Here is a 14,112-nt window from a genome sequence, read left to right as displayed (position 1 = left end):
CTGCTCAGCAGGGAGCCTGCTTCTCCCTATGACCCTCACCCCTCTCATGTGCTCTCTCTCTCTCATTCTCTCTGTCTCAAATAAATAAATAAAATTTAAAAAAAAAAAAAAAAAGAAAAGAAATCCAACAACAGAGATTTAGCTAAAGAATTTATGGTACTTTAGTTTTTTAGAATAGTGATATAAGTGAAAATAAGATCACAAAACTTTACATAATGAGCAATACATATACAAAATATATACACACATGCATATGCACATATACATTTACATATATCAACAGTGACTGTCTCCCATTGGTAAAAGTCCAGATTGTTTTATTGTTTTTAAGACTTTTCTGTTTTCTAGTTTTTTGCAGACATCATATATTTTTTATGAAATAGGGAAAAATGAAGATAATTATAGTTCCCATTGGTAGCTGATTCTAATATATAAATAAGACAAGCACTCAGACCATAGATAAGCAGTATGTCTAATAGTTAAGGTTAATGCCTCTGATTACCATATGGCCTGAGTTCAAGTCCCAGAGTCATGAGTTATCAGCTGCGTAACTTAGCCAAGTTACTTAACATCTTCGTTTCAAGGTTTCCTTATGTGTAAAATATATTAATTGTTCCTTATTAGGTTTGGATGGCCAAGTGAGTTAACGTGCATAAAGAACAATGAACCTGCTTCACGGTAAGCACTACAAAAGAATTACCAATTTTTATTGTTTCCACTTGAACATAGGCACCACAAAGACAAACTTATTAATTAATTAATTTATTTATTTATTTATTTGAGATAGAGCATGAGCAACAGGAGGGTCAGGGGGGAGGGAGAAGCAAACTCCCTGCAGAGCAGGGAGCCAGATGTGGGGCTCAATCCCAGAACCCCAAGATCATGACCTGAGCCAAATGCAGATGCTTAACCAACCAAGCCACCCAGGTGCCCCAAGACATTTTTATGTATTTTGTTCACTGACAAATTCCCAGAACATAGAACAGTAAATGGTAGGCAATAAATACATGATGAATGAATATATGTAGAAAGGAAAGGGAAGAAAGAAGGAATATTTCCTTTATTTTAATAAGAATTATAACTCACATGTAATAACATGGCAGGAATATTATTAATGTTGAAGATTGTGTACTTATTAGGGTGTATTTGAATACCTTTTATCTAATTCAGTTCTTTTTCAAATTAAATAAGAAAAGCATAGATTCTGTACCTTTTCTTAGAAATCTCTATAACTCATTCTCTCTCATGTGTACTGGAATAAATTTTGACCAATTGTTGACTTAATTTTGAAGTTTTTGAATTATCACCTAACTCTAAGTCTATATTTTCCCTTTAACTTACACGGAGATCCATTTATTTTAGAGGAGAACCCCACGCTTTACATGGACAGTGGGGGATAAAAAAAATAACATGGTGGTATTTGGACAGTACCAAACAGCAGAGTTTGAAAGGTGTAAAATATTTCATATTTTCCTTAAGGATATGTAAATGCTTTGAAAATGTCATGAAGTGATTGTTTTTTCTGGAAAGTCCATTTTCATTATTGATGAATGTTGTGGTAGAATGTTATCAGGTTAGTCAGCCTGCTTTTAAAGTATCTTCAAAAGAGATTAGTCATCAAATAACTGACACTTAGGAAGCCAACTGTGGACTTCCATTTCAAGATGACAAAGTATAGATATTTTTGTACCTTTTTCTTAAAAAATCACTTCTAAAATGACAAGGAGAAAAAAACACGGAATCAAAAATGATCATTGGTAAAAACAGGAGACATCTGCAACCCTGAATCGCAATACATAAGGGCTATAAGTATGACTTATAGAAAGGAGGGAAATCATACTTAAATGTTGATGGAAATACCAATGAGGAGAAAACTCATTTGCCACTACAGAACTCCAGAAAGACTCAGGATTGTAGGCTTAATCAGCTTAAATTAGTGTTGATATTGGAGCGGAAAACAGGGTGATGTCTTTTTTTCCTTTTTAATGACTATGTAAGGAGCAGTCAGATGCCCCAATTCTTACTCCCAGCTACCAGGCCTGTCAGCCCCCAAAGAAACCAGATATTTATATTCTGGATCTTGTCGGGCTCCAGAGTAAAAGATTCCAGGCAGAGGAAAGGAAGAAAATGCAATCTATACTGAAAACTAGGATTTTAAGTACACTCCTTATGTGAAACTACCTATTATGCTTAAGGGTGAAATAACTACATAAATTATTTGGAATTTTCATGGAAGATTTGTCTGTTCTCCATTTATTTTTTCATTATTTTTCACATCACTATGGCCTCATGGATATTTATTTTATACCCTGGGTTATAATCCAGTAATACTTTCTTATCAAATTATGCCATCTTTGACCACTGACATCCCTTTCAGTTGGTTTCTGTGTGTCATTTTGTTATGTCACCATCATGGTGTTGGTATTATACTTTTAGCACTTCATTACTTTCTGTCACTTCAAGATGCTCTAGGGTTATCTTGAATATTCAGTCTTGGTCCTACAGTCAGCCATTTCCTCAAGAAGCCCTGTTTTCTTTAATTGGAGCATTGCACTAGAACCCCAAATCTGGATGCTAAGCGTGCTATCTTTCTGTTTCTGATTTCTAGCTTAAGTCCATTGTGGTCTGAGAAGACACTGTGTATTATTTCTATTCTTTAAAATTTGTTAAGGTGGGGACACCTGGGTGGCTCAGTGGGTTAAGTGTAGTACTCTTGATTTCAGCTCAGGTCATGATCTCAGGGTTGTGAGATTGGGCCCTGCCCTGGGCTCTGTGCTGGGCATGGAGCCTGCTTAGGATTCTTGCTCTTGCTCTCCCTCTGCCCCTACCCACCCCCAATATTTTTTTTTTTTTTAACTTGCTAAGGTGTGTTTTATGGCCCAGAATGTGGTCTATCTTGGTAAATGTGCCATGTGAGGTTGAGAAAAACATGTTTTCTGCTCTTATCGTATGACGTATTCTATAAATATCAATAATAACAAATTAATTGATAATGTTTTTCAGGTCAGGTACATTCTTATTGATTTTCTGCTTGTTTGAGCTATCAATTAATTACTGTCAGAAGGTGTTGAAGTCTCTAATTGTAAGAGTAGATTTGTCTATTTCTCCTTACCTAACATTTTTATTCTTTGTTGTTCAGTACCTACATGTTTAGGATTGTTAAATCTTCCTAAGAATTCCTCCCTGTATCATTATGTAGTACCTCTCTTTATCCTTGATTATTTTTGTTGCTTTGAAGTCTGCTTTGTCTGAAACTAATACAGCTACTCCAAGCTTTGTTCTGATTAGTGTTTGTCTGGTACATCTTTCTCCATCCCTTTACTTTTAACTGATCAGAGTCTTTGCATTTAAAGTGGGTTTCTTATAGACAACATATAGTTGTGTTTTTATCTTCTCTGACAATCTCTGCCTTTTAATTGGTGTATTTAGACCAATCACATTTAAAGTGATCATTGATTTACTTGGATTCATGTAAACAATGTTTGTAACTGTGGTCTACTTATGACCAGAGCCACCTTCTTCTGCCGTCTTTGGTTTTAATTGAGCATTTTGTATGATTCCATTTTATCTCCTCTTTTAGTGGATCAATTATATTTCTTTAAAAAACAAAACAAAACAAAAAAAACTTTTAGTGGTTGTTCCAGAGTTTAAAATAATACGTTTTTAACTTATCTAAGGCCACCTTCAAATAACACTATTCCACTTGGTTTTGGTTCCTTATAACAGAATAAACTCAATTCCTCCCTCCTGTCCCTTATAACATTGCTGTCATTCATTTTACTTATCCACATGCTATACTCTTCCAATACATTGTTGCTATTATTGCCTTTGGAATGTTTTCTCTTAGACCAATTAAGAATAAGAATAATAAATTATTTTACCTTAGCTTATTTTATCTCTGCTGCTCTTCCTTTCTTTACATAAATTCATGTTCCTGACTTATATTATTTCCCTTTGCCCAAAGAACATCTTAATATTTCTTCTGAAGCAGATGTGCTGGTGATAAATTACCTCAGTTTTTGTTTGTCTGAGAAAGTCTTTATTTCTCCCTCATTTTTGAAAGATAATTTCATTAGGTATAGAATTTTAGGTAGGAGGTTGTTTTTCCATCAACAAGGCTCTGGTAAAGTCTTTCCTCCTAGCAAGTAAGCCTTTCTTATGGAAAAAGCCCTGGGTGTTTTTCACAATTATCTTTTCCCTCCCCCTGCCAGAGACTGGAAGGGATCTTTCTCAGATCATCACTAAGAGAACCTGGTAGGGTTCCTGGAGGTAAAGCTCCAAAAGTGTGTGGGCTCTCCATCTGTGGCTCCCAGGAGTCTACCATTGTATAATCTCCAGCTAGCCTCTAGCAATTCATCAAAATTGTTCTTTTAGTGTTCCTATCAATTTCTGGCTCCAGTGTCTTCTGTTCCAGGTAAGCTGATCTCAGATGGGACTCTCTGTATTTTCCTATTTCTCCAGATTTCAAGGTGATGGTTTGCTCTGAAAACTCAGTCCTCTCAGGGGTCCAAGAAAAACCACTGATTTTCAGTTTGTTCAAGTTTTTGTTTTTGTAAGGACAGAAGTAACAATTTCCAAACTCTTTACATGTCAGAGCTAAAACTTCAAGTCTGAATGTAAAATTTTGATGATAAAAGTTCAAAATTAAAAGGTGACTTTGGACTCAAACAAAAATTTGGGCAATTAATTTTGTAATCTTGTGATATAAGTGATATGAAATTATATACAGAAAACAATACTATCCGCCCTGAAAATTATTTACAAACCACTTCCAGCTATATTCATCTATTCCACTCAAATATTTCCTGAGGGATATGGACAGCTGCAATGCTGGCTATAACATAGGATTCATATTGGTCATTCGCAAAATATAGAGGAGTAGAAATTTTTAACTTTTAGAAAAGAAGCATAAAGAGAAACTGATGATAAATGAGGAGCAATTGGCTGCTTTCAGTAATTTTCATATTAACACTTTTAAAGAAAACATTTTATGAAAAATATTCCTAAAGCAAGTCTATATCTCTATTGACAATATTTTTAAAAATATATTTACAACTTTAGTCATCACCAGCTAATGTTAATTTTCTTATTGAAAATAGAGTAAAAAATGCTAGCTCCATCATACAGGTTTTCATGATGCATTGAAGATTATTTGAGTAGGATTATGACACTAATTGATTAAATACTATATTTTTTAATAGGTAATTATAAGAAGAAACAAAATACCATAATGGGCCATGAATAAGGTACACTTGGGACTAATAGTGGGGATAAATTAAGACATACTAGTATGCTAATGACAATGGATAATGGTTTGGATGGTGTGGAGAACTCTGGTCCCACTTCCTCATTCCTAGCCCTGTGAGTTATCTAAATAACATCTAGAAAACCCCAGTACAGAGGATTCAACAAGTTTATGTCTTTTAGCTTTCACATAGAAGAATATTCCATTCCAAAAATATTTATGATTTAGTTAACATATTTCTCCAGACTTAAAAATGCTCAGCCACAAGCATATACTAAATGTTTAATAGTGTTAAGAGTGATAGGGATGTTATAGTGTAGAATGTCCCCTATTATAAATGACCTACAGTGGTAGGATGGTGCCCCTATATCCATACTGTTTTGTTTTGTTTTTTACAAACAAAAATTCAATTTGGAAAATTTTTTTTGAAAATTCACTGGTGGCACCTTTTTGAAATAATAGAAAATCCGACCACACTAAGCCAGAAATTCTACATAGTAACAATCATTTAGAACTGAACATAGGTTCAGATCTATACACACCAGGGTGATCAATCAATAAAAGATGGAGGTTTGGCTTTAATTTTTGAGCAGTCTCCTTTAGTGCAAAAATTGTCTCCAGACAATTTAAGTGTAGCTTACATTCACTTACTTCTTTTTTTTTTTTAATTGGGGACAATCTGAATTTGTTGAGCTAAACTAAAAGCAAGTGTTTTAGATTGATTATTTAAGCCTTTGGTTCTCACTGTAATCTGAATACATGCTGTATAGAGCTAAGCACTAGAAGACTCATTGTTTCTCTCTGAGAAATGTTTCCTACTCTAAGCTTGTGTCAGTCTCTTACCTTACCTGACTTTCCTCGGAGGCCATTTGAATTCAGGATCCCTGATTTATAGTCAGACCAACCTGGGTTAAATCCCAGTCCTGCCACTTACAGGTTGTAAAATTTGGGGCAAATCAACCAACCTCTTTGAGTCTCAGTATAAATAAATAAATAAATAAATAAATAAACAAACAAACCAACCTATTACTTCGTGTGCAGTCCAAAAGCAGAGCTACAAGAGCCTAATAGGAATAAATTCCTTATATAATCTTGGGGTTGGGGTATGGGCAGGCTGGACATCTGGAAAAAGGAGTTGGAACATCAGAGAAAGTCACAAATTCATCTGATGCACTGGCACTGTGCACAAGTCAGAGTTTTCTGGACAATCCAAGAGTCCAAGCCTGTCGAACCACCAAAACAAGACTATGAGAAGGCAGTTACTGGAGAGGTCCAGGAGAACCTACGGCCTCTGTTTATCTGTGTGCCCACAGTCAAGTGTCTGATTTGGATCTGTTGCTGCTGTTGGCCAGCAGGCCTATCCGTCCAGAAAACAAGTTCAATACAGGACAAAGGAACAGCAAGCTAGAATTCATGGGGCACTTCTGTTTCTGACCATCACAATTATCTGTGAGTAACGACTGTTTTCCTCACTTGCATCCTCCAAATCTCACACAAGTTCCTCCTTCAGACAACTCTAACCAAAACTCGACAAGAAAGGTAATTCAGGAACATGAATTCCAACTTTGCCAAGTAGATGCAGAACAAGAATTTACCTTACAGAGCTATGAAAATTATTAATATATGGTACTATAATCCAGCTAATCAGTTGTCCCTGAGAGGAATGCCATGCCAGATCTGAACAAAAACTCTATAACTCTGAAACTTAGTATAAAGATTACAATTATTGTTAAACAATGAGTGAGCAGGGTAAACTGAACGAAAAATTTCATTAGTGAGAATTTATAATGCAGAATCTAAAGAACATCATTTGAAAGAAATCCCTACTAAACATCCCTTTATCATCACCGAGTTTTTCTCCCTTTGATTTCTTGCCCTCTTTCACAGAATATTTTGTCTTTTGGGCTCCTGTCTTGCTCCATTTTTTGATGTGTCCTGCGATGGTTAATTTCATAGGTCAAGTTGACCACAAATGGGGACCCAGGTATTTGGCTAAACTTTATTTATGGGCGTGTCTCAAGGATGTTTCAGGATGAGATTGGCATTTGGATAAGTAGACTGAATGAAGCAGATTATCTTTCCTAATGTGGGTGGGGTGGATATTATCCAAACCATTGAGAAAGGAAGAATTCACTCCCTTTCTGACTGTTGAGCTGGGACACCGGTCTTCTCCTACACTCAGACCAGGACTCATACTATCAGATTGTCTAGACTTCAAACTCCGACTGGGACTGACACCACTGGCTCCACAAACTTAATGGCTTAAAACAACACACAATTACTGAGGTTTCCATGGGTCAAGAATCCAGGCATGGCTTAGGTGGGTCTTCTGCTCAGGGTCCTACAGACTGCCATCAAGATGTTCACTGCACTATGCTCTAACCTGGAGGCTTAAGATGGGAAGAATCTGCCCGAGGTCATTCAGGTTGTTGGCAGAATCATTTTCTTGCAGCAGAAGTCACAGTGATTTCCTTCATCAAGGTCAACAGGAAAACATCTCTGAACACAGGGAGGGCCTAAGATTCTCTTTTAAGAGCTTTCACTGGATTACATCAGAGACCCACCCAAGAGAATTTTTCTTTAGATTAACTCAAAAGCTCTCCATGTGAGGATGCATAAAGTTGGCAGTCTGTATCTGGAAGAAGGCTCTCACTAGAACCTGCCCATGCTGAGACCCTGATCTTGGACTTCCAGCCTTCATAACTGTGAGAGATAAATTTCTGTTGTTTATAGGACATCCAGTTTATACTATTTTGGTATAGCAATCTAAGCTAAGACATTTGTGCAACAACATGTATTAATCTTTCTATGATATCAAAAATTAAGAGCAATATAAATATGCAAAAGTAGAGAATAGTTAAGTAAATTTGGTTTATTAATACTTTGATATTTGTGATATCATTATTAGATCATGTTAGAGAGGAGTATTTACCCTACTGTAGAAAAAAATGTTTAGATAGATTTCTAGGTAGAGAATAAAAACAGACTATAAGACAGTATGGATAATATATAACTATTTTACTTAATATATACACTAAAAACACACCTCTTTGATTCTTCCTTTTTTTTTTTTTTTAAGATTTATGTATTTACTTTAGACAGACAGGGTGAGCACAAGCAGGAAAAGCAGAGGGAGAGGGAGAGAAAGAATCTCAAGCAGACTCCAGACTGAGTACAGAGCCTGACGTGGGGCTCGATCTCACGACTATGAGATCATGAGATCATGACCATGAGATCACGACCTGAGCTGAAACCAAGAGTAGGAGGCTTAACTGATTACGCCACCCAGGTGCCCCTGATTCTTCCATTTGTACAAGGCCTTTTCTTCTGCTGATGTGGTAATACAGGGAAGAGTGAAGAGACCAATCCTAGAATCACACTGCCTCAGTGCCAACTCTGGCTCCGCAACCTACCAGCCTATGACATGCGCAAATGGTTTAACCTCATTCTGCCTCAGTTTCTTGTCTATAAATAGGGAACCCTGACAGGTTTATTACTGCTACAGGGTTATTGTTTAAGTATGAGAATTAAATGGGAGATAATGCATGGAAACACAGCATAAGGTTTAACACAGAGAAAACAATACTCAATTTTAACTATTAACTTACTAAGTGACCAAAAATATATGGAAGAACTGAATCAGTTACATGGATGATAGAACAATCTAGAATATCTGAGAAGAATGTCTCACAACTTGTTCACAAATTCGTGAAATGTGCATTTAATTTACACAATCCATAATGGATATTATTGGCCTATCCTTTCCAACAGAAAACAGAACAAATTGCCTAAATCATTACCTAGTATACTATGTTATAGAGAAAAAAATAGAGTCTTAACAAATGACATGGAAAATAAGAAATATTAATGTCAGGAGTAATTAGTCTTGGTAGGAAATAATCAGCACAAAATAAAACTGGCATTGTCTAAAAGTTCCTGGTGAAGTTTGGTATTCATTTAAAAATAGCAGAAGAGGGGAACCTGGGTGGCTCAGTCAGTTAAAGTGTCTGCTTTCAGCTCAGGTCATGATCCCAGGATCCCGGGATTGAGCCGCATGTCAGGCTCCTTGCTCAGCGGAAAGCCTGCTTCTCCCTCTCCCTCTGCCCCTCCACCCTGTTCATGCTCTCTCTATTGCTCTCTCTCTCTTTCTCAAATAAATAAATAAAATCTATAAAAAAATGGAACCAAATTTTATTTCAAAAAGATAAATCTCTAATTATCACCAGTGAACATGGATTGGATAGAAATAATGATTTCAAAAGAAAACTCAGAATAGGAGGGCATAGAAGTAATTATTTTGATCTAGAGAAAAAAACTGGCTTTGGATCCAAGTTCAGTGTTTGACCCACTATAAATCACCACCTCCAAGAGAATAAAACGAACTAAAAAAGATCAGAACGACGAAGAACTGATATTTCTATGACCTAAAATTGTCATCTTAAGGTAGAATATTAGCTGCTGAAAGGCAAGCAAAGGGAATAAAACCGAGTCTGGAACCTTCATCAAGTAGGGGCTTTAAATGGGGTTACCTAGTCACTTCCCAGCAGGGCATCAAGAAGTCCTTATTGGGGCTCTGTGAGATTCATGGAATTAATGAAAAGTTGACAATATTTTTCTTTCAACTATAGCATTGTTAAATGGCCAAGTTAATTGCTATAAAATGAAGAATCCGTGCACAAAAGGAATCTCTGCTTACATTGACCGCAAAAATCAGTGGAAGGATCAGGACAGAAAGGTAGACAACCTCTGAGAAAAAACAGCATTGGGACACAAAAGAACTTACATATATCTTAAACTATTGGTAAAGCTTTCACCACCACCACAATTTCACACTTAATGTTTCCTATTTCATACAGTGCTGTCTCTGAATCCTTAGAAATGTAATTGTACTCTGGTTCAGAGTAGGTGTTTGAGAATCCATGGATTGAAATAATTCTGTTCGCGAGCAACCTTTACAAATCCAACAAGACAAATTATATTTTCCCATGTAAGCACAGAATTTTTTTCAGTATTACCCATCCAGTGAATTGCTTTGTTGCCTATAGTGAATAATGTAAACATCTCTATCTCTCTCTCTCCCTCCCTTCCTCCCTTCCTCCCTCCCTCCCTTCCCCCACCATTTCCCTCCCCATGCCTTCCCTCTCTCTCTCCATCTCTCCCCTCTTTTTCCCCTCTTTCACTGTCCTTCCCCCTCTCTCTCTCTGAAAATCCTTCATCAACTTACGTCAACCAAAAGTAGATTTGAGGCTGGATACAAATAATCAATACATAAAATAAAAACATAAATTACATATATGTGTGACTTTCGTATGCTTTCTGAATTTGGATGGAATTAAGAACATAATGTAAAAATAGATGTGTGAGAAGAAGTAATGCCCTGGACTAAAGTCAGAATGCCCTCCACCTTCCAAGAACAGTTCTGAGGCTTGCATCTACTTCACTCTCTGTAAACTGATAATGTCAAAGCAGGGGATCACTGCATAACCTAAAATTCTATGAGGTGATGTAAGCAGAGCATTGAGAATCAGTAATAAGGACTTAGAGAAATAAAGTATAGTACTGAAATCTTTTTCACTGGGAAAAAAAAAAAAAAGTGAGAACAGAGATAAAAACAGAAGTCTTTATGTAAAATCAACCAGCTAATACTAGATCCAAATATCTATCCTCTGGGAAGGCTTCCCAACATTCTCAGTTATACCTTTCCTTGATGTGTCTCTGACATTTTAGACATGTGCCTATTATAGCACACAACACATTGTCGTCATCATCTCTTACACGTTGGCTTCTCCCATTGTGCTGGGAGTAGCCGGGAGCAGAAGCACTCTTTCATATCCTTGCAGCGTCAGCACTAGCAACAAATACGTAACATATAGTCAATAGAGTCAACATATAGTCAATTAATAGCTGCATTAATAAATGAATTAATTAATTATTTAGTCAGGCTTAGCATGATAAATAGCTATCCAGAAACTAAATACATTAATCTCCCTCCCATCCCCATTTTTTTCCAGAAAATAGCAAATTAGGGTTTCAGTAGAATTTTGCTTTCTTTATCCAGTTATAGCATGTATTTTAAGCACATATTCCATATAAATAACCAAAGGTATATGTACACATTGATCAAACTAACAAGAAAGAAGTCATCCCTCCTAAAATTCTTTTAGAATCAAATATTCTACTTTTAACAGAGTTTTATTTAACCTGCAATCTTCTTTGCATATTATACTCTCTAGTCGATCATTTTCTACATGTATTTTATGAATATAGAAGTAAATCATATTAAATATCAAATTAAGAAAAAATACATACAATCCATGGTAACCTTAGAAAACAATTTGAAGCCATCATAGGCATATGAAACATAACTGTAAGAAATATAGAATGTGAATTTAACAAATTTGAATTAATAAAAAAGAAAAATAATAGACAATAAGAATAATCTTCAGTGTCTATAAAATCCTTTATATTTTATAAGGCACTTCTGATACATGAACCCTATATCTTTGTAAGAATTGGATACATTATTTCCACTTGCCAAGGCATAAACTGAGCCTTAGTAAATTACATGACTTGTTGGATTTCATGCTAATTATAGGTGGTAGAGTTGAAACTACAGCTGAGAGCTCCGGATTCATACTTCACTTTGCTTTGCATCAAAAACCACACAGTACATCCTTGTTACATACCAATTCTGGTAAATAAATGTATTTTAAGTATACACTCCACACATAGTACCATTAATAAGATTCCTATTTTAGTACTTTGCAGAAATATCAGAATGCATAAATGTTAAGTACTTTAAGTGTAAACCAATATAAGCATAAAGCAGTATTATTAAAACACAATACTATGGCATTTAAAAATTGACTTGTCTCAACTGATGGAGAATCCAATTTAGGTTAAATAACTATGTTTATGAAATTACTTCAGGATTTATTGGCTGTAGCATGATAACTCATCAACTACAGTTGAGCTTACAGGAACCTGAGCAGAAAAGTTAATTAACAACAGTTTTAAAACTGCCGAAAGCTGCTGCAGTTCACTTTGCACTCTGCATACATAGCAACATGTGCCGGGCTTCAAAAAGAAAGTCATTTTCTAAAACTGTTTACTTTCATGTCATTGAACTCATTATTAAAAATAAGTGAGCAATATTGATTTGGATTGTTTAATAATTCAAAATGGTTAAAGGCAATAACAGCACTTGAACAGACAAATATTTCCTATTATTGTTTACCACCAACTTTATACTGACTCAATTAATCCAGGCATCGTTTCCCAAAACAAATTGAAATGCAATTACCAGACCAATAAGATACTAAAGTCAGTAACTTAAACCTCAGGGAGGAGATTTTATAAAGTGATATAATCAATATTGCATTTGAGGTGGTATATGGTGATGTTAATTTGCCACAGAAAATACAGAAATTCTATTACCTTTTAAAAATTAAAATATCTCAAAATCTACTGACATGATATTGGCTGCGCTTTGAATGGCTGCTTTGCAGAAACTATATGATTTAAAAAAAACAGCTTACATTCATACGCTTTGAACGAGGACATCTGCCTCTTAGGTAAGAGAAATTGTGGCTGATAAATGCTTGGCCTTCAGTAATACTTAGTAAGAACACAAGTTGTCTTACCAACACACAAACAAATTTCATATATTCCTTGTGTTGCAGAAATAGCTGTCCATGATTTTTGCTCAAAAATCCATTCACAGCCATCACATTTATTGTCTTATCAAATTTCCCTTCAAAACAATAAGTATTGGCCCTAAAACCAAGTTGTTTCTACATTTGCCCATCGTAACTCTTTATAAAAATTGAAGAAAACAGAAGAACAGTAACGTACCTTTGATAGAGAAAATCATGCACCTGTTCCAGTTACCCTTCTTGGACTATGACTAGTTTTCTTCATAAACCTTTAAATCCTCCAATTCACTATTACCAGTTTAAAAGAAGTGAAATGCACAAAGCTAGAAATCAAACTCAAGTAAGGAGACTATGATCAGGAACTACCTTAAGCCAAAGGCAAAATCTATTATTGGCTAATAGTGCACTTTCTGTGTGTTTTTTTTCTATATGAAAGCACTCTTACATCCAACCACAGAATAAGAATAACTACTAATTGGTTTTCTGCTCAAAGAGACATATCATTGGTTGGCAACTAAGGTAGCAAGAATAGTATTTTCACCCACTCACAGCTTTAAAAATGAGAAGAAAATCTGATGTACTGAATATAGATAAGAAAATCTTTCAGATTCAATAAACTTGCTGAGGAAATATTCTTATTTTCCTTTAAATTCTGATTGGTATAATGATGACCATTGTCTTTAGAAAATATAATCAGCATCAAATGCAAAAAATGCGAAATTAAAATACCATTTTGCGAGACTTTATAAATTTTAACATTGTTAAAGGTAAACTCTGTAAGAGATTAAAAAATGGAAAGACATATAAAGATAAAATTAATATTTCCACCCACATACTCCCCATTCCAACCTCCTAAAATGACAATATGAAGACCCAGGTTTTTGTACTTCCAGCAAGTTCTCCAAGCCTGTACAAAGACACACATCTATCTTAGCAGATGTCTTGTTGCAGCACCAGATTCATGAAGCGTTAGTTTACCCCAGCTATTGGAAGTACATCTGTAAGATGGCTTTCACTGTCAGTTACCCTCAGGATGGCCTCAGCTAAATAAAACTGCCTCTTCAAAACTCATGTTTGCTTGCAGGGGCAGTCAGCATCTAAAGACTGCTCATCTCGGGGGTGAAAAGGTCCGCTCCCTCATCCCAACCCAGAACAAATGTGAGAACTATGCCAGTTCTAAAACACACATGAAGTAGCTGGAGGCTTGTATTG

The 14,112-nt window shown here is 35.6% G+C and overlaps 1 long non-coding RNA gene across 4 annotated transcripts in view; it reads right to left on the bottom strand.

Annotated features, from left to right (window-relative positions):
* Positions 1-13,400, bottom strand: part of LOC118551211 (uncharacterized) — a 104,848-nt gene extending 91,448 nt beyond the window's left edge. For all 4 annotated transcript variants that reach the window (XR_004924957.2, XR_013446167.1, XR_013446166.1 and 1 more), the window contains exon 1: positions 13,100-13,400. This is a non-coding gene — a long non-coding RNA (uncharacterized LOC118551211). The remainder of the gene's footprint in view (positions 1-13,099) is intronic.
* Positions 13,401-14,112: the final 712 nt, after the last annotated feature.

The sequence above is a fragment of the Halichoerus grypus genome, chromosome 3, assembly GCF_964656455.1.
Source record: "Halichoerus grypus chromosome 3, mHalGry1.hap1.1, whole genome shotgun sequence".
Lineage (NCBI taxonomy): Eukaryota > Metazoa > Chordata > Mammalia > Carnivora > Phocidae > Halichoerus > Halichoerus grypus.
This window is presented reverse-complemented; position numbering and strand designations above follow the sequence as displayed.